At 46.8% G+C, this 21,490-nt stretch overlaps 1 long non-coding RNA gene across 1 annotated transcript in view; it reads right to left on the bottom strand.

The window, feature by feature from the left end:
- Nucleotides 1-6,284: 6,284 nt before the first annotated feature.
- Nucleotides 6,285-21,490, bottom strand: part of LOC132206700 (uncharacterized) — a 39,404-nt gene continuing 24,198 nt past the window's right edge. Inside the window, exon 3 of the long non-coding RNA XR_009443103.1 lies at nt 6,285-6,458. This is a non-coding gene — a long non-coding RNA (uncharacterized LOC132206700). The remainder of the gene's footprint in view (nt 6,459-21,490) is intronic.

Genomic DNA, 21,490 nt, shown 5'->3' with positions numbered 1-21,490 from the left:
GCTACAACCTGAAAGAAGTAATTCTTCCCTGAAATAATGGGCACCAATTTGAAAATGTGGCCTCTGGTCATATAATCTTTCACAAATGGGAGTAATCTCTCCGGATATGCACCATCAAGCCTCTTAAGAATCTTAAATGTCCAAAAAATAAGATTTTTTTCAATCTTATAAACGCCAATGAACGTAGTCCCACCCTGCCCAACATTCATAAGCACAGCAATCCCCTGCGCCATTTCTGAAATCAACCCAGTCAACATGAGGCGTACGGCCTCCGCAGCATTCGCTCTGTGGCCGTACATGACTTGTAAGTTACCATCCTGCTGCTGCGACTCTACTTCCATTTACGATGCAGTCCTCTGTTCATCGTAACATACTACCCTTGAACACATGGGCTCTTTTCTTTTGAGACACCTTATGAGCTGTACCTTATCAAATGCTTTGTTGAAATCTCAATGTACGACATCAACTGGTGGTCCTTCATCAGTAATGTTTGTTTCCTTCTCAAAGCACTGTAGCAAGTTTGTCAAGTATTATTTCCCCTTTATGAAAGGATGTTAACTCTGTAGGATGTTATAGCACACTCAGTACCCTATTATTTCATCTTTTATTGCCGGCATGAACATCTACCCAAGTTGACCTAAATTGGCAATACTGGCTTACTATTTTGTCCAAGTATCTTTGTAATAATGGTGTTCTGTTCACAATCTTTCAATCCTCTGAGAATTTTCCACAATCTAAGGATTCTTGGAAGATTATCATCAGTGCCTCCATTGTATCTGTAGCTGCATTGTTCAACATGAGAGGATACAACTCATCATACCCCTTGGATATTTTCTCTACTGATTGGAGTCATGTTTGGAATTCTGTGCAGTGACATTCACTTTTAACAGTTTGCTAAATACTACCAGGAACAGAAATTGTCATCCAGCTGCAACTAAACTAAAGCTTTCAGCACGGAAGAAAGTCTTTCAATTCATTATGAACCTAATAACTCCTGAAAAGGGCAATACAATTTGCCTCAGTCCATAATGTTCTTTCTCGAACATCCTGAGATGTATTATCTGTATTTCTTCAAATTTACCACAGATTCTGTTTCAATCATCCTTTCAGCAACACGCATGACAACAATTCGGCATTCTTAGTCCTCCTGTAGCCTCCGTTGCACATGTGCATTGTTAGCTGATTATTTGTGTGTGCCTGCTTTATTGCTCAAATGGATAAAGGTAAATTGGTGTTCTTTTGTCATCAAAACTATTGCCTCCTCACTCTCATCTTCCTTGTTTTATCCTGTGCTGGAATATTTAATTTGTCGACATATCTGAAATATGTTGTTGAATGGTGATAATAAACTCATATTCCACTTGGGAACCCTGCAGCCCAATGGCATCAATGTGGACTTCACCAGCTTCAAAATCTCCCCTTCCCCCACCGCATCCCTAAACCAGCCCAGCTCGTCCCTTCCCCCCACTGCATCCTAAAATCAGTCCAACCTGTCTCTGCCTCCCTAACCTGTTCATCCTCTCACCCATCCCTTCCTCCCACCCCAAGCCGCACCTCCATCTCCTACCTACTAACCTCATCCCACCTCCTTGATCTGTCCGTCTTCCCTGGACTGACCTATCCCCTCCCTACCTCCCCACCTATACTCTCCTCTCCACCTATCTTCTTTTCTCTCCATCTTCGGTCCGCCTCCCCCTCTCTCCCTGTTTATTCCAGAACCCTCACCCCATCCCCCTCTCTGATGAAGGGTCTAGGCCCGAAACGTCAGCTTTTGTGCTCCTGAGATGCTGCTGGGCCTGCTGTGTTCATCCAGCCTCACATTTCACTATGTTGTTGAATGGATTGGGTTTTGTAACATTGCATTCCCCATAGGCCATCTACCAATACTCTTGCTTGTTCTAACAGTTATTACCTTGCAGAGTGGAAAATGCAGTTTGAAAGCAAAGGAACATTATTGATGAAGACGTTGATGCATAAATTGCTGTGATCTTCTAAACAACAAACTCACCTTCAATTCTTTCTCAGTCAGAGCATTATGCTGGCGCAAATGAATCGTTTTCTCAATGGGACTTCCAAAAACATGGAATTGAATTTGCATATTGATTTCTTCTTCCCGCTTCAGAAATGCAATGTCGCATCGTGATGAAGCTTCCAAGGCAATGATTGTGTCCATCAATGAAGGGAAATGTGACTTTTAGATTCATGGAAATATTTCAGTACTTCCATATACATGAAAGGCAAACATTCCCTCTGCATGCTGACCCAAGTCCGCAAGACGAGGGCATGACCCAGTCTCATTTTATCGTATCTTTCTGATTTTACATGCCACGGGATCATCATTGCAGTGTAACAGAAATGTTGATCATGGACATTTATCACCGTTTTCATAAATCATGGCAAATTTTCAACATCTTAGAGTCGATAGCCAGAGACTATTTCCCAGGGCAGAAATGGCTAGCACGAGGGGTCATAGTTTTAAGCTGGTTGGTGGAAAGTATAGAGGGGATGTCAGAGGCAGGTTCTTTACGCAGAGAGTTGTGAGAGCATGGAATGCGTTGCCAGCAGCAGTTGTGGAAGCAAGGTCATTGGGGTCATTTAAGAGACTGCTGGACATGCATATGGTCACAGAAATTTGAGGGTGCATCCATGAGGATCAATGGTCGGCACAACATTGTGGGCTGAAGGGCCTGTTCTGTGCTGTACTGTTCTATGTTCTATCTTGCAAGTGTATGAAGGCTCAATCTCATGACACCTTGCCTGCTGCACAAAGACATTCTTACACTGCTTTCAATGTTAGGGCTCAAACAAAACACAATCATGACACAATTGCATCAACACACTACTTTCAATAGGATCTGGCGCAGGCTTGGAGGGCCGAAGGGCCTGTTCCTGTGCTGTAATTTTCTTTGTTCTTTGACCAGATAAAAAGGAAAAGGGAGGTGTATAACAGTCATCAAGGGAACAAGAGTCCCTGTAGACGCACTAACGTCAACCAGGCCAACATCCCCAGCACTGAGGCACTAACCATCCTCGATCAGCTACAATGGGCTGGACACTTCATCTGTATGACTGACACAAGACTCTCCCCACGTTCTCATCCGAGCTTCAAAACAGCAGGCGAGACCCAGATGTGCAGAGGAAGCACTCGCTGATAAACTCAAGGCCTCAATGGTCAAGTGCAACATTCCTGCAGACACCTGGGAATCGCCAGCCTAAGACGGTCCAAGGCCTGAAGAGCACCTGGGAAGGCATCAAACACCTCGAGGCTTGCCTTTGGAAGCAGTGGAAGCCATGCAGCCATACCAAACCTCCCTCACCCCTTCCCACGACTGCCTTCTGCCCCGAGTGCAACAGAGCCTACGGTAGCTGCATCGGTCTGTACAGCCGCCGATCAATTCAGCCTGAGAGTGGGAGAGTGTCAGAGTGTCATCCATATCTGCGAGAAACCACCATGATCATGATGTATAGTGTGCAGGGGCATCTTGTCATAGCAATTCAGAGAACAAATACAGGGCAACAGAACGCTGGTGACCAAGATTAGGATTAGGGAGAATCTCAAAATCTTCTACAAGTGTCTCAGAGGGAAAGAGAAAACCGAGGGAAAACCAAGTCTCATTAGGGATGAAGAGGCAAATCAATGGTTTGAACTGGAGAGCAATTGTCAGGTGTTAAACGAGAACTTCACATCAGCTTTTACATGTGAGAAGGAGCACACAATTCCCGAGCAGAATTAACAGAGACTGGGGAGATGTTAGGTGTTTTGGTGAATTTAAAATTGGACAAATCCCAGGTTTGGATGAAGTGTATGCCACGATGCCCAGGGAGATGAGAGAAAAAATTCCACTCGCCCTCATACAGAGCTTTCACAAGTACCAAGGGACTGGAGAACAGGTAACATAGTTCCACTTATCAAAATGCGTGACAAACATAAAGCAGAGTATTACAGACCAGTGAGTATCACATCAGTAGATAGGAAAATATTGGAGAAAATTCTGAACGGCAGGCTTAATTTCCTTTGAAAGAAGCAGGGTTTGATCAGCGACGGTCAGCGTAGCTTTGTCAGACGGAGGTCATGCCTCACAAACCGAGATGATCCTTTCAAAGAGGTGACGGAGTGTGCAGATGGGAGTTGATGTGGTGAAAATAGATTTCAGCAAAGACTTGGACAGGGTCCCAAATGGGAGCGTGGCAAAGAAGGTAAAGCTCATGGGGTCCAGGAAAATACAGCAAGTTGAATCCAAAGTTACAGATTGGTCAAATGGGCAGGTCAGTGGTAGATGGAATGTTAACCCTGATCAGTCAGGTAATGCAATTTGGACAAACGAACAAGGCAAGGAATCATTCAAAGAAATGCCAGGACACTAGGAAGGTGAGAGGAATGGTGTGATCTTGGGCTACTCGGCCAAGAGAGGGTTGAAGGAGGTCCTGAAAAAATTGTTTGGATTAATATGGGTATAGGCGAGGTAAAAAGAAGGTTCATAATGGGGTCGGTGGCGGGGGGGCGGTGGTGGTAGAGGAAGAGATACATACATTTCAGTTAAAAGCTCAGAAGGAATTTCAGGAAAGAAAAGACACCCAGAAGGTGCTGGGTGTTTGGAATTCATTGTCTGGGACTTTAGTTGAGGTGGTGGATAATCTTTTCACATTAAAGAAAAAGGGTTGGTACAGCACTTAAAATGAAATAACATTCAAGGCAATTGGCCTATTGCTGGAACATGAGCCGAATGTCAACTTAGTGTGGCTTCAGTGGTTACAGACACAATGGAATGAAGTGCCTGTTCAATTCTGTAGAATTCTCTGATTCTGGAGCAGGGGACAGCACGGGACAGTTCACCTATCTTCTCCTTTCTCCATCTTCTGTCTGCCTCCCCACTTCTCCCTATGTTTTACAGAATCCCCTTCTCCTCCCCCGGTTTTCAAGAAGGGTCTCAATCTGAAACGTCAGCTTTCTTCCTTCTCTGATGCTGCTCGGCCCGCTGTGTTCATCCAGTTCTGCACCTTGTTCCCTCAGATTCTCCTACTACCTCTGAGGAAACTTCCTTGTTTTTGCACCCAACCTGTGGTGAGAACGTGGAACGCACCGACTGTGTGGGTGGTAGAGGCAGAAACCATGATAACATTTAACAAGTCTTTGATTGGGCATTTGCGATGCCAAGGCATACAAGGCTCTGGGTCGAGTGCTGGGAAATGTGATGAGAATAGTTCGGGACTTGCTTCTTGTGAGGGCACATACAATTTGCTGAAGGGTCTGTTCCATTGCCACAGCACTCTATTATGCTGTCCCTCAATGATCCTGTGACAAGTAAGTGAAGGTTTCCAGAAACAGGTAGTTTTCAAGGACAATGCCAAAAGGAAAACTGATGCACAGACAAAGTGCATGTAAGAATTTAACCAAGGATTAACACCATTGGAGAACTGGAATTTGTGCCACTGCACCAAACCTGCAGATGAAAATGCAGTTCGCAACAAACAACTGCACCTCCCAGTCGCAAACCATTTCCACTCCCCCTCCCATTCTCTTGATGACATGTCCATCATGGGCCTCCTGCACTGCCACAATGATGCCACCCGAAGGTTGCAGGAACAGCAACTCATATTCCGCCTGGGAACCCTGCAGCCATATGGTATCAATGTGGACTTCACCAGTTTCAAAATCTCCCCTTCCCCCACTGCATCCCTAAACCAGCCCAGTTCATCCCCTCCCCCCACTGCACCACACAACCAGCCCAGCTCTTCCCCCCCCACTCACTGCATCCCAAAACAAGTCCAACCTGTCTCTGCCTCCCTAACCGGTTCTTCCTCTCACCCATCCCTTCCTCCCACCCCAAGCCGCACCCCCATCTACCTACTAACCTCATCCCACCTCCTTGACCTGTCCGTCTTCCCTGGACTGACCTATGCCCTCCCTACCTCCCCACCTACACTCTCTCCACCTATCTTCTTTACTCTCCATCTTCGGTCCGCCTCCCCCTCTCTCCCTATTTATTCCAGTTCCCTCCCCCCATCCCCCTCTCTGATGAAGGGTCTAGGCCCGAAACGTCAGCTTTTGTGCTCCTGAGATGCTGCTTGGCCTGCTGTGTTCATCCAGCCTCACATTTTATTATCTTGGAATCTCCAGCATCTGCAGTTCCCATTATCTACGATGAAAATGCAGTGTCCAGTTTGATTGCAAACAGCAACAACCACCAGTTAGTAACATGATCAATGGAAATATCTGAATGCCTGTTGTTGTGATCTCAAGCATTTACCTGCGTCGAGTGAAATCCACCACCACAGTTCTGTTGCATCGTTAGCCACCTCGCAATCGGTGTTGCATAGTCAATATCATTCCTTGACAACGCTTGAAGCAAGGCATAAGCAGTGGTTTCCACAGTCATCGCAGAAGCCTATGCTGCTTCAATTGGATACGGCTTCTCGTCCTCCAACAATGGAGGCTTTCCAGGAACCAACATCAGAATCTGTCATTTGACAAAGGGATTAGCTGAGAATAAAGTTTACATCATATAGATTTTTGTTTGCATTTCAACAACACAACAATGGTTTTGCTGGTCAAGATCCAGCATTATCTCACCACTGATGTCTATAACATTCTCCATACTTCCCGCTCAGTGATGGGTCCTTTTGTTTGGGAAAAATAGGCACCTTCGAATGCAAATGAATCAAGATGAGCTTTAGTTTCTCATCAGGCTACATGGCAGTTATTACAAGATGTTATGAACAAAAGGTGAAAGAGCAGATGAAACCATTCATAGCATCAGTCTGGATGATCTTCTTGCGCTCATCCTGAGGAGGCATCACAGATCTTAACTTACACGCAATTCAAATTATTTCACGCAATGACAAGACTGAATGTTCTGGATACTGCAAATGCCATGGCACCTGGCAGCATCCCACAAACTGTATTGGAACAATGTGCCCCAAGGTCACCACACCAACAGTAAATGTTTTCCAGTACATTTTTAAACACTTGCAACACTCACATTTCAGAGAAAGATGACCTATCACGCAATCGGCAGACAAATTGTCCTGACCAATTATGACCTCAATGTATTCTCAATCATCAGCAAAGTAATGCAACATCTGGATGACAGTGCTGTCAAACAGTTGCACACTGAGGCTCAGTTTACTTTTCGTCATGCCACACTTCTCGCAACCTCATTCAGGATTTACCACAAATATGATCAGAGATCCTGAGCTTGAAAAGGAAGGAAAGTGCAATCTGTCATTTCCACCAAGGCAACTTCTGATTGAATGTGGTGTTCAGCAGAGGAATAGAAAATTGAGTCAGTGGCATTCACTGGATACCTGCACTGGTTGAAGTCATGTCTTCACTTGAACCAAAGTGGAGACATGAATGTTCATTGAATATTGTCCAGGTGTCCAGCAGAATTCATGACTTTTCCAACAGTGAAGTCAACGATGAGAAAATACAGTGAGACTTGGACAATTATCAGGCTTGGCCTGACAAAGGATAAGTAACATTTGCACCATACAAGTGCGAAGCAGCAATCAGCTCCAACAATAGAGAATATGACCATATCACAAAATTTCATGTCCTCACCATCATCCTTACATTTTTTTTAAATGTGCAAGTGTTATCCAAGCCATGCAAGGCTCTGGGCCAGGTGTTGGAAATGAGGTTAGAACAATTCAGTGCTTGTCTTTGACTGTCACAGAATCCGTGAGCTTAAGAATTTATTTCTCCTGTCCTGTAGACCACTGAGGTGCTTGGCTATCCACTTCATCAAGGTTAACACTGATCTAAAACTAAACTGGAACGGTTATATAATCAGCAGTAGCCAGGTCCGTGGTACAAACCGCCCTGCTGTGGGACAGGGTCAGGTAAATCCAAGTGAGTGATCGTGGTGGAGACTCATTTGTTGGGGGCACAGTTTCTGTAGCCACATTTGAGATACCAGGTCTGTGTGTTGCCTCCCTGGTGCCAAGGTCAAGGAAATCTCTGAGTGGTTGCAACAAATTCTTAACGGGGAGGGTGAGCAGCCAGAGGCCATTCTGCACATTGGTACCAATGACGGAGGTAGAAAGAGGGATGTGATCCTACGGACTGTGTACAAGGAGTTAGCAAAGAGGCTGAAAGGCAGGACCTAGAGGGGAATAATTTATGGGTTGCCACGAGTGCCACATGTTAGTGAGTTAAGTCAGAGAAAGATAGGTGAGATGAATGCATTGGTTAAGGAGCTGGTACTGGGGGCAGGCTTTCAGGTTCATGGATAATTGCAACCGCTTCTTGGGCAAGGGGTGACCTGTGTAAGAGGGATGGGTTGCACCTAAACTGAACGGGAACAAATACCCTCACAGGGAGGTTTGCTAGTGCTACTTGGGAGGATTTAAAGACTGGCAGGCAGCTGGGAACCAGAGCAGCAGGTCAGCAAGTAGATGAATTGATGGCAGGTACATGCTAGGACCAATAAATCAGAAAAGAATGGCAGTCAGAGACAGGTACATGAACATGATGGCATGACCAATCTGAAATATGTTTATTTCAGTGCAAGGAGTATTATAGGTAAGGCAGATGAGCTTAGAGCCTGGATCAGTACATGGGACTCTGATGTTGAGGCCATTGCAGAGGCTTGGTTGAGACAGAGACAGGACTGGCTGCTCAATGTTCCAGGGTTTCATTGCTTTAGACAAGATAGAGGGGAAGATAAAAGGAGGAGGTGCACTCCTAACCTGTGGGAAATGTTACATCTGCACCTCGAAAGGACATTCTGGAGGGCTTGCCCACTGAGGCAACAGAGGTAGCATTCAAAAATAAGATAGACACAATCACTCTGATCAGATTAAACTAATAGCCTGCTCCCCTGTTGCCACTGACACACTGAGGAACAAATATGTAGGCAGCTTTTGAAACGATGCAATAACTCAGAGTTGTCACAGTCAGTGAATTTAACCTCCCCGGTATTGACTGGGACTCCCTTACAACAAGAGTTTAAATGAGGCTGAATTTGTTAAGACTATTCAAGAGAGTTTCTTGACACAGTATGTGGATAGAAGATGGGCCATACTGGACTTTGTCCTGGTCAGGTAACTGGTGAGAAGGGTGGGAAAGCATTTTGGAAATAGTGATCACAACTCCTTCAATTTTAAGATTGCTATGAAGAAGGACAAGTCAGGACCTTGGGGGAGAGTAAATTATATCAGTTTTAGGTAGGAGCTGGGGAGTGTTAATTGGGAGGAGCTGTCACATTTGCCATATGGGAATTGTTTAAAGGCCTGCTTATGAGTTTAGGATCAGGAAGGAGGAAGGACAAGGATGGCAAGGTAAAAGACCCTTGGATAATTGGGGAGGTTGTGAATTTAGTCAAAAGGGAAAAACAAAAATATGTCAGGTTTACGAAGCTAAAATCGAACAGGGCCGACATAAAGAAAGCAGAAAAACAAAGGCTATGAAATGACCTTGGCAAGCAGGGTTGAAGGAAATCCCAAGGCATTCTGTGCATACATCTAAAACAAGGGGATAAATAGCAAGAAGGTACGACCATTCAGGATAAAGGAAGGAACTTGTGTACGGAAGCAGAGGATGTGGGCAAGATCCTAAATGAGTACTGTGCATCACTATTCACTCAGGCGAAGGGTATGGAGGATAGTGGGATTTGTGTGGAGCATGCGAATATGATAACAGCATTTTGAAATCAAGAAAGAGCATTAAGGTGGATAAGTCCTCAGGACCCAATGGTATCTACTCAAGGTTTTTGAGCGAGGTGAGAGAGGAGATTGTCGGGGCATTCAGCAAGATCTTTGTGTCCTTGGTAGCCACTGGAGGGGTACTGGAGGATTAGCAAGTTGCTAAATGTTCTTCTTCTGTTCAAGAAGGGAAATAGGGTCAATCCAGGAAACTCTCGACTAGCGAGTTTCTCATCGTTCATTGGGAAGCTATTGGAGAGAATTCTTAGGGATTGTATTTATCTGTATTTGGAACAGCATGGCCCAATTCGGGACAGTCAGCATGGCTTTGTGCAGGGCAGGTCATGTCTTACTAACTTGACTGAATTTTTTGAGGAGGTGACGAATGCGATCAATGAAGGTAGAGCAGTGGATATTGTTTTCATGGATTTCAGCAATACTTTCAACAAGGTGCCTCATGGTAGGATCATCCAGAAAATTAAGATGCACCGAGTCCATGATGGCTTGGATGCTTGGATTCACAACTGGCTTGCCCAGAGAAGACAGAGGCAAGTGGTGGAAAGGTGCTTTTCAGGCTGTAGATCCAGGACGATTGGTGTTCCGCAGGGATCTGTGCTGGGACCTCTGCTGTTTGTGGTCTATACAAAATGACTGAGGTGAAAATATAGATGGATGGGTTAGCAAGTTTGCAGACAATAGAATGATTGGTAGAATCGTGATGAGTGTAGACGTCATAAAAGGATACAGATCAGTTGCAGAAACGGCAAGTGGATTTTAATCCATTAAATGAGAGATGCTCCACTTTGGGAAATCAACTATTACGGAAAAATATACAGTTAATGGCACCCCTCAGTGCAGACACCCTCAGTGCAGAATTGTTAAGGTGGGGATGCAGGTGCACTCAATCTGTTCATTTAGAACTGTCGACGTGATATCACCTCAATTTCTCTGTTCCCCGCACCAAACCCAACCTATGTCCTGCCCAACTGACTGCCCTCCACGCACTCATATCTCACCCTGACTTTGTTATTAAGCCTGCCGATAAGGTGGTGCTGCTGTGGTCTGGTGAGCTGAAGTCTACCTTGCAGAGGCTGAGCGCCAGCTCTCAGATACCTCCTCCGACTTCTCCTGGACCATGACCGCACCGGGCCATTGTATCTACTACAGTAACTGATCTTGGTCTGTCCGGTGATCTTCCCCCTCTGCTTCCAAGCTGAAAGGCCACAGCTCCCCACAGGTTGCTCCTACGCCCCCTAAAAATCCACAAATGAGACTGTCCTGGCAGACCCATTGTTTCAGCCTGTTCCTGCCCCACAGAACTCATCTCTTCCTACCTTGACTCAATCTTCTGTCCCCTGGTCCAAGCCCTGCCCACGTACATCCAGAAATACTCTGACATCTTACGCAGGTTTAAAAACATCAGTTTGCCGGTTCCAGCTGCGTCCTCTTTACCATGAACGTGTAATTCCTTTACACATCCATTCCCCACCGGGAGGTTCTTCGGGCTGTCCTCTTCTTCCTGGAGCAAAGAGCTGAACATTCCCCTCCCACCACCACCCTCCTCCACTTGGTCGACCTCATCCTCACCCTCAACAACTTCTTTTTTAACTCCTCTCATTTTCTTCGGGTAAGAGGAGCAGCTCCGGGCACCTGCATGGGCCCGAGTTATACCTGTCTCTTCACGGGGTACGTGGAACATTCCCACCCACAACACTTTCTCCGATACATCAATGATATCATCCGACTGCTTCTCTCTCTTGTCTGAAATTGGAAAACTTCATCAACTACGCCTCCAATTTCCATCCTGCCCTCACTTTCACCTGCTCTATCTCTGACTCCACCCTTCCCTTCCTCAACATTTCTGCTTCCATTCCTGGGGGTAGGCTTCGCACTAATATCCATTACAAACTCTCTGACTCTCACAGCTACCTGGTCTATATATCCTCACACCCCACTTTCTGTAAAGACTCCAACCTCTTCTCTCACTTCCTCCATCTCCATCGAATATGTTCTCATGAGGCCAACATCAACAAGGGAGCCTGCAAAATGTCCACCTTCTTCCTCAACTGAGGATTCCCTGGCTCCGCGGTCAACAAGGCCCTCAACTGTGTGCAACCCAGCTCCCGCACTTTTGCCCTCACCTTTTCTCTTCCCTCCCAAGACAGCAATAAGCTTCCACTTGACCTTACCTATCAACCCACATGCCCACATCCATACAAACATCAGGCACCATTTCCACCACCACCAGCAGGATGCCGCCACCAGACACATATTCCCCTCCTCTCCCTTATCCGCCTTTACCGGAGGACCCGGAGGAAATGCAAGCAGACACAGGGAGAACGTGCAAACTTCGCACAGACGATTGCCCGAGGCTGCAATGCGAACCACTGAGCCACCGTGCTGCCCAGAATCTTGGTGGTGTGGATGAGCAGAGAGATCTCGGTGTCCATGTGTGTAGATCCCTGAAAATTGCCACGCAGATTGATAGGCTTGTTCAAAAGGCGTACGGCGTGTTAGGTTTTATTGGTACAGAGATTGAGTTTCGGAGCCATGAGGTCATGTTGCAGCTGTACAAAACACTGGTGCGGCTGTGCTTGGAGTATTGCGTACAGTTCTGATCGCCACATTATCGGAAGGATTTAGAGGGGGTTTCTGAGGATCTTGTCTGGTGTGGAAGGAAGGTCTTATGAGGAAAAGCTTCGAGACTTGAGGCTGTTTTTGTCAAAAGAAGGTGAAGAGGCAACTTAATGGAGACATACAAGATAATCAGAGGATTAGATAGGGTGGACAGCGACAGCCTTTTTCCTCGATGGTGATGGCGAGCACGAGTGGAGATAGGTTTAAATTGAGGTGAGGTAGATATGGGACACATGTCAGAGGGAGGTTCTTTATTCAGAGAGTAGTATGGGTGCGGAATGCCCTGCCTGCAACAGGAGTAGATTGCCAAGTTTAAGGGCATTTAAATGAACATTGCTAAATATATGGATGGTAATGGAATAGTGTCGGTTAGATGGGCTTCAGGTTGGATTCACAGGTCGGCGCAACATCGAGGGCCGAAGGGCCTGTACTGCGCTGTAATGTTCTATGTTCTATGTCATAATACTTCAGTGAATTCTGGTTACCCTGCCGTAGGAAGAATGCTGTTCAACTATACAGAGTGCAAAAATAATTACAAAAGGTCATTGCCGGGACTGGAGGGTTTACGAGGAGTGGTGGATAGGCTCGGACTTTTTCCCTGGCGTATCGGAGACGAAGGGGTGACTTTCCAGAGGTGTAAAAAATCATGATGGGCATTGATAAGGGGAATAACCAAGGTCGGGGAGTCCAAAGCTAGAAGGGAGGAGGTTCAAATGTGAAAGGGGAAAGATTTAAAAGTGACCCGAGAGGCAACTTTTCCCACACAGAGGGTGGTGCGTGAATGCAATGAGCTGCCAACAGACGTGGTAGAGGCAGATAATATTACTGTATTTAAAAGACATTTGGACAGGTACACAATGAGGAAAGGTTTAGACGGATACCAAACGCAGGCAAATGGGACCGGTTAAGTTTGGGACACCTGGTCAGTACAGATGATTGGGGCTGAAGGTCCTGATTCTGTGCTGGATGACTCTATGAATCTATGACTGAAGAGCTAACTAGGTGTGTGGATGAGGGCAATGCATTTGATACAGTCTACTTGGGCTTCAGCAAAGCTTTTGACAAGATCCCCCATTTGAAGACTGTTCGAACAGGAAACAGTCCATGGGATCCGAGGACACATGTGCACAGGAAATCATAACTCATGTAATTTGAATGAGTTTTTTAAAGTAGTAATGAAGAGCATTGATTCAGGCAGAAAGATGGACGTATATGGGCTTCAGTAAGGCGTTCAAGAAGGTTCCTCACAGAGGTCCAGTAGGGAAGTTAAATCACACGGAGCACAGGGAGAGCTAGCCATAGAACATAGAACATTACAGCACAGTACAGGCCCTTCGGCCCTCGATCTTGTGCCGATCTGTAATGCCGATCTCAAGCCCATCTCACCTGCACTGTTCCATGTACGTCCATATGCTTGTCCAATGACCACTTAAATGTACCTGAAGTTGGCAAATCTACTATCGTTGCAGGCAAAGCGTTCCAATCCCTTACTACTCTCTGAGTAAAGAAACTACCTCTGACATCTGTCCTATATCTTTCACCCCTCAATTTAAAGCCATGCCCCGTCATGCTCACCGTCACCATCCTAAGAAAAAGGCTCTCCCTATCCACCCTATCTCACCCTCTGATTATTTTATATGTTTCAATTAAGTCACCTCTCAACCTTCTTCTCTCTAATGAAAACACCCTCAAGTCCCTCAGCCATTCCTCGTAAGACTTTCCCTCCATACCAGGCAACATCCTAGTAAATCTCCTCTGCACCCTTTCCAAAGCTTCCACATCCTTCTTATAATGCGGTGACCAGAACTGTATACAATACTCCAAGTGCGGCCGCACCAGAGTTTTGTACAGCTTCACCATAACCTCTCGGTTCCGGAACTCGATCCCTCTAATAATCAAAGCTAAAACACTGTAGGCCTTCTTAACAGCCCTGTCAATCTGGGTGGCAACTTTCAAGGATCTGTGTTCATGGACACCGAGATCTCTCTGCTCATCTATACTACTAAGAATCTTACCATTAGCCCTGTACTTTGCCTTCTGGTTACTCCTGCCGAAGTGCATCACCTCACACTTGTCTGCATTAAACTCCATTTGCCACCTCTCAGCCCAGCTCTGCAGCTTATCTATGTCTCTCTGCAACCAATCCTTTGTCACTATCCACAACTCCACCTATCTTCGTGTCGTCTGCAAATTTACGAACCCATCCTTCTACGCCCTCATCCAGGTCATTTATAAAAATGACAAACAGCAGTGGACCCAACACCCACCCCTGCGGTACACCACCAGTAACTGGTCTCCAGGATGAACGTTTCCCATCAACTACCACCCTCTGTCTTCTTTCAGCAAGCTAATTTCTGATCCAAACTGCTAGATCTCCCACAATTCCATTCCTCTGCATTTTGTACAATAGTCTGTTTTGGGGAACCTTATCGAACGCCTTGCTGAAATCCATATACTCCACATCAACCGGTTTACTCTCATCTACCTGTTTGATCACCTTCTCAAAGAACTCAATAAGGTTTGTGAGGCACGACCTACCCTTCACAAAACTGTGCTGACTATCCCTAATCAATTTATTCTTTTCTAGATGATTGTAAATCCTATCCCTTAGAACCTTTTCCAACACTTTACCAACAACTGAGGTAAGGCTCACTGGCCGATAATTACCAGGGTTGTCTCCACTCCCCTTCTTGAACAGGAGAACCACAATTGCTATCCTCCAGTCATCGGGCACTATTCCTGCAGACAATGATGAGTTAAAGATCAATGCCAAAGGCTCGGCAATCTCCTCCCCGGATTCCCCGAGGATCCGAGGATAAATCCCATCCGGCCCAGGGGTCATAGCTATCTTCACCCTCTGTAGGATTTCAAATACCTCTTCCTTGTGAACCTCAATCCCACCTAGTCCAGTGGCCTGTATCTCTGTATTCTCCTCGACAACATTGTCGTTTTCTAGAGTGAATACTGTTGAAAAATATTCATTTAGCGCTTCCCCTATCTCATCTGACTCCACACACAACTTACCACTACTATCCTTAATTGGGCCTAATCTTACTTTTCTCATTCTTGTATTCCTTAAATACCGACAGAAAAGTTTACGGTTTACCCTGATCCTATCCGCCAACAACTTCTCATGTCTCCTCCTGGCTCTTCTGAGATCTCTCTTTCGGTCTTTCCTGGCGACCTTGTAACCTTCAAGCACCCCAACTGAGCATTCACATCTTATAGTAACAGAAGCCGTCTGCCTCCTCTTGACCAGAGATTCCACTTCCTTCGTAAACCATGGCTTCCGTGCTCTACTGCTTCCTCCCTGCCTGACAGGTACATACTTATCTAGGAAGCACAGGAGCTTTTCATTGAATAAGCTCCACATTTCTACTGGGCCCATCCCCTGCAGTTTCCTTCCCCATCCTATGCTCTCTAAATCTTGCCTAATCTCATCGTAATTGCCTTTCACCCAGATATAACTCTTGCCCAGTGGTGCACACCTATCCCTTTCCATCACCAAAGTAAACATAACAGAATTGTGATCGCTATCACCAAGGTCATCACTTACTTCGAAATCTAACACCTGGCCGGGCTCATGACCCAGTACCAAATCTGATGTGGTCACTGCACTCCAACTCCATTAGTCACTGCATACCATTTCGCTCAGTCACTGCATCCCATTTCACCCAGTCACTTCCTCCGACTTCACTCAGTCACTGACTCCCATTTCACTCAGTCACTCCCTCGCATTTCAGTCAGTCATTCCCTACCATTTCAGTCAGTCACTCCCTACCATTTCAGTCAGTGACTGCATCTCATTTCACTCAGTCACTGCATCCCATTTCCCACATTCACTGCATCTCATTTCCCTCAGTCACTGCATACCATTTCCCCACTGTCACTGTATCACATTTCTGTCAGTCACTGCATCACATTTCTGTCAGTCACTGCATCCCATTCCCGTCCATCACTGCATCGCATTTCACTCAGTCACTGCATCGCATTTCACTCAGTCACTGCATCGCATTTCACACAGTGACTGCACCCATTTCACACAGTGACTGCATCCCATTTCACTCAGTCACTGCATCCTATTTCCCTCAGTCACTGCGTCACATTTCCGACAGTAACTGCATCACATTTCACTCAGTCTCAGCACCCCATTTCACTCAGTCACTGCCTCCCAATTCATGCAGTCACTCCGTCCCATTTCACTCACTCAGTGCGTACCATTTCCCTCAGTCACTGCATCCCGTTTCTATCAGTCGCGACATCCCATTTCCCTCAGTCACTGCATCCCACTTCACTCAGTCACTGCATCCCATTACCATCAGTCACTGCATCCCATTCACTCAGTCACTGCATCCCATTCACTCAGTCACTGCATCTCATTTCCCTCAGTCACTGCATCCCATTTCACTCAGTCACTGCATCCCAGTTCACTCAGTCACTGCATCCCAGTTCACTCAGTCACTGCATCTCATTTCCCTCAGTCACTGCAACCCATTTCCCACAGTCACTGCAACCCATTTCCCACAGTCACTGCAACCCATTTCCCACAGTCACTGCGTCTCCTTTCCATCAGTCACAGCATCCCATTTCCCTCAGTCAGAGCATCCCATTTCCCTCAGTCACTGCATCCCACTTCACTCAGTCACTGCATCCCATTACCATCAGTCACTGCATCCCATTCACTCAGTCACTGCATCCCATTCACTCAGTCACTGCATCTCATTTCCCTCAGTCACTGCATCCCATTTCACTCAGTCACTGCATCCCAGTTCACTCAGTCACTGCATCCCAGTTCACTCAGTCACTGCATCTCATTTCCCTCAGTCACTGCAACCCATTTCCCACAGTCACTGCAACCCATTTCCCACAGTCACTGCAACCCATTTCCCACAGTCACTGCGTCTCCTTTCCATCAGTCACAGCATCCCATTTCCCTCAGTCAGAGCATCCCATTTCACTCAGTCACTGCATCCCATTTAACTGAGACAGTGAATCTCATTGAACTGAGACGCTGCATCCCATTACCCTCAGTCACAGCATTCCATTTCCCACAGTCACTGCATCTCCTTTCCCTCAGTTACTGCATCTCGTTTCCCTCAGTCAATGCATCTCATTTCCCTCAGTCACTGCATCCCATTTCACTCAGCCACTGCATCCCATTTCACTCAGCCACTGCATCCCATTTCAGTCAGTCACTCCCTCCCATTTCAGTCAGTCACTCCCTCCCATTTCAGTCAGTCACTCCCTTTCAGTCAGTCACTGAATCTCATTTCCCTCAGTCACTGCATCCCATTTCACTCAGCCACTGCATCCCATTTCACTCAGCCACTGCATCCCATTTCACTCAGCCACTGCATCCCATTTCACTCAGCTACTGCATCCAATTTCACTCAGCCACTGCATCCCATTTCACTCAGCCACTGCATCCCATTTCACTGAGCCACTTCATCATATTCACTCAGTCATTGCATCACATTTAACTGAGACAGTGAATCTCATTGAACTGAGACGGTGCATCCCATCACCGTCAGTCACAGCATTCCATTTGACTCAGTCACGACTTGCTATTTAACGGAGACAGTGAATCCTATTCAACTGAGACAGTGCATCCATTTCCCTCAGTCACCGCACCCTATTCCCCTCAGTCACCGCATCCCATTTCACTCAGTCACTGCATCCCATTTCACTCAGTCAATTCGTCCCATTTCACTCAGTCACTGCGTCCCATTTCACTCAGTCACTGCGTCCCATTTCACTCAGTCACTGCATCCCATTTCCCAAAATCACTGCATCCCATTTCACGCAGTCACTGCATCCCATTTTCAGTCAGTCACTCCCTCCCATTTCACTCAGTCACTCCCTACCATTTCAGTCACTCCCTCTCATTTCAGTCACTGCATCCCATTACCCTCAGTCACTGCATCACATTTCATTCAGCCAATGCATCCCATTTCACTCAGCCAATGCATCCATTTTCACTCAGCCAATGCATCCCATTTCACTCAGCCAACGCATCCCATTTGACTCAGTCACGACATCCTATTTAACAGAGACAGTGAATCCTATTCAACTGAGACAGTGCATCCCATGGCCCTCAGTCACCGCACCCTATTCCACACAGACACCGCATTCCATTTCCCTCAGTTACCGCATCCCATTTCACTCAGTCACTGCATCCCATTTTAGTCAGTCAGTGCATCCCATTTCACTCAGTCACTGCCTCCCATTTCAGTCAGTCAATCACTCCCATTTCAGTGACTCCCTCGCATTTCCCTCAGTCACTGCGTCCCATTTCTCTCAGTCACTACATCACATTTCACGCAGTCAGTGCATCACATGTCTTTCAGTCACTGCATCCCATTTCACTCAGTCACTGCATCCCATTACCATCAGTCACAGCATCTCCTTTCCTCAGTCACTGCATCCCATTTCACTCAGTCACTGCGTCCCATGACCCTCAGTCACTGCGTCCCATGACCCTCAGTCACTGCGTCCCATGACCCTCAGTCACTGCGTCCCATGACCCTCAGTCACTGCGTCCCATGACCCTCAGTCACTGCGTCCCATTTCGCTAAGTAACTGCATCCCATTTCAATCAGTCACTGCTTCCCATTTCACTCAGTCACTGCCTCCCACTTCACTCAGTCACTCCCTCCCATTTCAGTCAGTCACTCACTCCCATTTCCCTCAGTCACTGCATCCCATTTCAGTCTCTCCCTCCCATTTCCCTCAGTCACTGCATCGCATTTCCCTCAGTCAATGCATCACATTTCAATCAATCAGTTACTGCATCACATTTCACTCAGTCACTGCATCACATTTCCCTCAGTCACTGAATCACATTACCCTCAGTCAGAGCATACCACTTCCCTCAGTCACTGCATCCCATTTCCCACATTCACTGCATCTCCTTTCCCTCAATCACTGCATCCCATTACCCTCAGTCACTGCATCCCATTTCCCATAGTCACAGCATCTCCTTTCCTCAGTCACTGCATCCCATTTCACTCAGTCACTGCGTCCCATTTTCCTCAGTCAGTGCAAGCCAATTCCCAAAGTCACTGCAACACATTTCCCACAGTCACTGCATCTCCTTTCCCTCAGTTACTGCAGCCCATTTCACTCAGTCGCTGCCTCACATTGCCCTCAGTCACCGCATCCCATTACACTCAGTCACTGCACCCTATTTACCTCAGTCACTGCGTCCTATCCTCAGTCACTGCATTGCATTTCCCTCAGTCTCTGCGTCCCAGTTCACTCAGTCAGTGCGTGCCATTACCCTCACTCACTGCATCCCATGACCCTCAGTCACTGCATCCCATTTCACTCAGTCACGGCATCCCATTTCCCTCTGTCACGGCATCCCATTTCACTCAGACACTGCATCCCATTTCACTCAGACACTGCATCCCATTTCACTCAGCCACTACATCCTATTTAACGGAGACAGTGAATCCGATTCAACTGAGACAGTGCATCTATTCCCCCAAGTCACCGCATGCCATGTCACTCAGTCACCGCATCCCATTTCCATCAGTCACTGAATCCCATGATCCTCAGTCACTGCATCCCATTGCCCTCAGTCACTGCATCCCATTGCCCTTAGTCACTGCATCCCATTGCCCTCAGTCACTGCATCTCCTATCCCTCATTCACTGCATCCCATTACCCACAGTCACTGCATCGCATTACCCTCAGTCACTGTATCACATTACCCTCAGTCACTGCACCCATTTCCCACGTTCACTGCATCGCATTTCCCACAGTCACTGCATCCCATTTCCCTCAGTCAATGCATCCCATGCCCTCAGTCAATGCATCCCATTGCCCTCAGTCAATGCATCCCATTGCCCTCAGTCACTGCATCGCGTTACCCTCAGTCACTGTATCACATTACCCTCAGTCACTGCACCCATTTCCCACAGTCACTGCACCCATTTCCCACAGTCAATGCATCCCATTTCCCACAGTCAATGCATCCCATTTCACTCAGTCACTGCATCCCATTTCACTCAGTCACTGCATCCCATTTAACGGACACAGTGAATCCCATTTAACTCAGACAGTGCATCCATTTCACTCAGTCATTGCATCCCATTACCCTCAGTCACTGCATCCCATTACCCTGTCACTGCATCCCATGAACTGCAGTCACAGGATCCCATTTCAAACAGACACTGCATCTCCTTTCCCTCAGTCACTGCATCCCATTTCGCACAGCCACTGCATCCCATTTCACTCAGTCACTGCATCCCATTTCCCACATTCACTGCAACTCCTTTCCCTCAGTCAGAGCATCCCATTTCAGTCAGTCACTGCATCCCATTTCCCTCAGTCACTGAAACCCATTTCGCACTGTCACTGCATCTCCCTTCCCTCAGTCACTGCATCACATTTCACTCAATCACTGCATCCCATGACCCTCAGTCACTGTATCCCATGACGCTCTGTCACTGCATCCCATGACGCTCAGTCACTGCATCCCATGACGCTCAGTCACTGCATTGCATTTCACTCAGTCACTGCATCCCATTACCCTCAGTCACTGCATCCCATTTCACTCAGTCACTGCATCCCATTTCACTCAGTCACTGCATCCCATTTCCCACATTCACTGCAACTCCTTTCCCTCAGTCAGAGCATCCCATTTCAGTCAGTCACTGCATCCCATTTCCCTCAGTCACTGAAACCCATTTCGCACTGTCACTGCATCTCCCTTCCCTCAGTCACTGCATCACATTTCACTCAGTCACTGCAGCCCATGACCCTCAGTCACTGTATCCCATGACGCTCAGTCACTGCATCCCATGACGCTCAGTCACTGCATCCCATGACGCTCAGTCACTGCATCCCATGATGCTGAGTCACTGCATCCCATGAGCCTCAGTCACTGCATCCCATTAGCCTCAGTCACTGCATCCCATTACCCACAGTCACTGCATCCCATTACCCACAGTCACTGCATCCCATTACCCACAGTCACTGCATCCCATTACCCTCAGTCACTGCAACCCATTTCAATCAGTCACTGCAACCCATTTCCCATCGTCACTGCATCTCCTTTCCTCAGTCACTGCATCACATTACCCTCAGTCACAGCATCCCATTTCACACAGTCACTGCATCCCATTTCACTTAGTCACTGCATCCCATTTCACTGAGACACTGCATCCCATTTCACTGAGACACTGCATCCCATTTCTCTTAG

The sequence above is a fragment of the Stegostoma tigrinum genome, chromosome 41, assembly GCF_030684315.1.
Source record: "Stegostoma tigrinum isolate sSteTig4 chromosome 41, sSteTig4.hap1, whole genome shotgun sequence".
Taxonomy (NCBI): Eukaryota; Metazoa; Chordata; class Chondrichthyes; order Orectolobiformes; family Stegostomatidae; genus Stegostoma; species Stegostoma tigrinum.
Note: the sequence above shows the minus strand (reverse complement) of the source record. Positions and strands in the feature narration are given on the sequence as shown.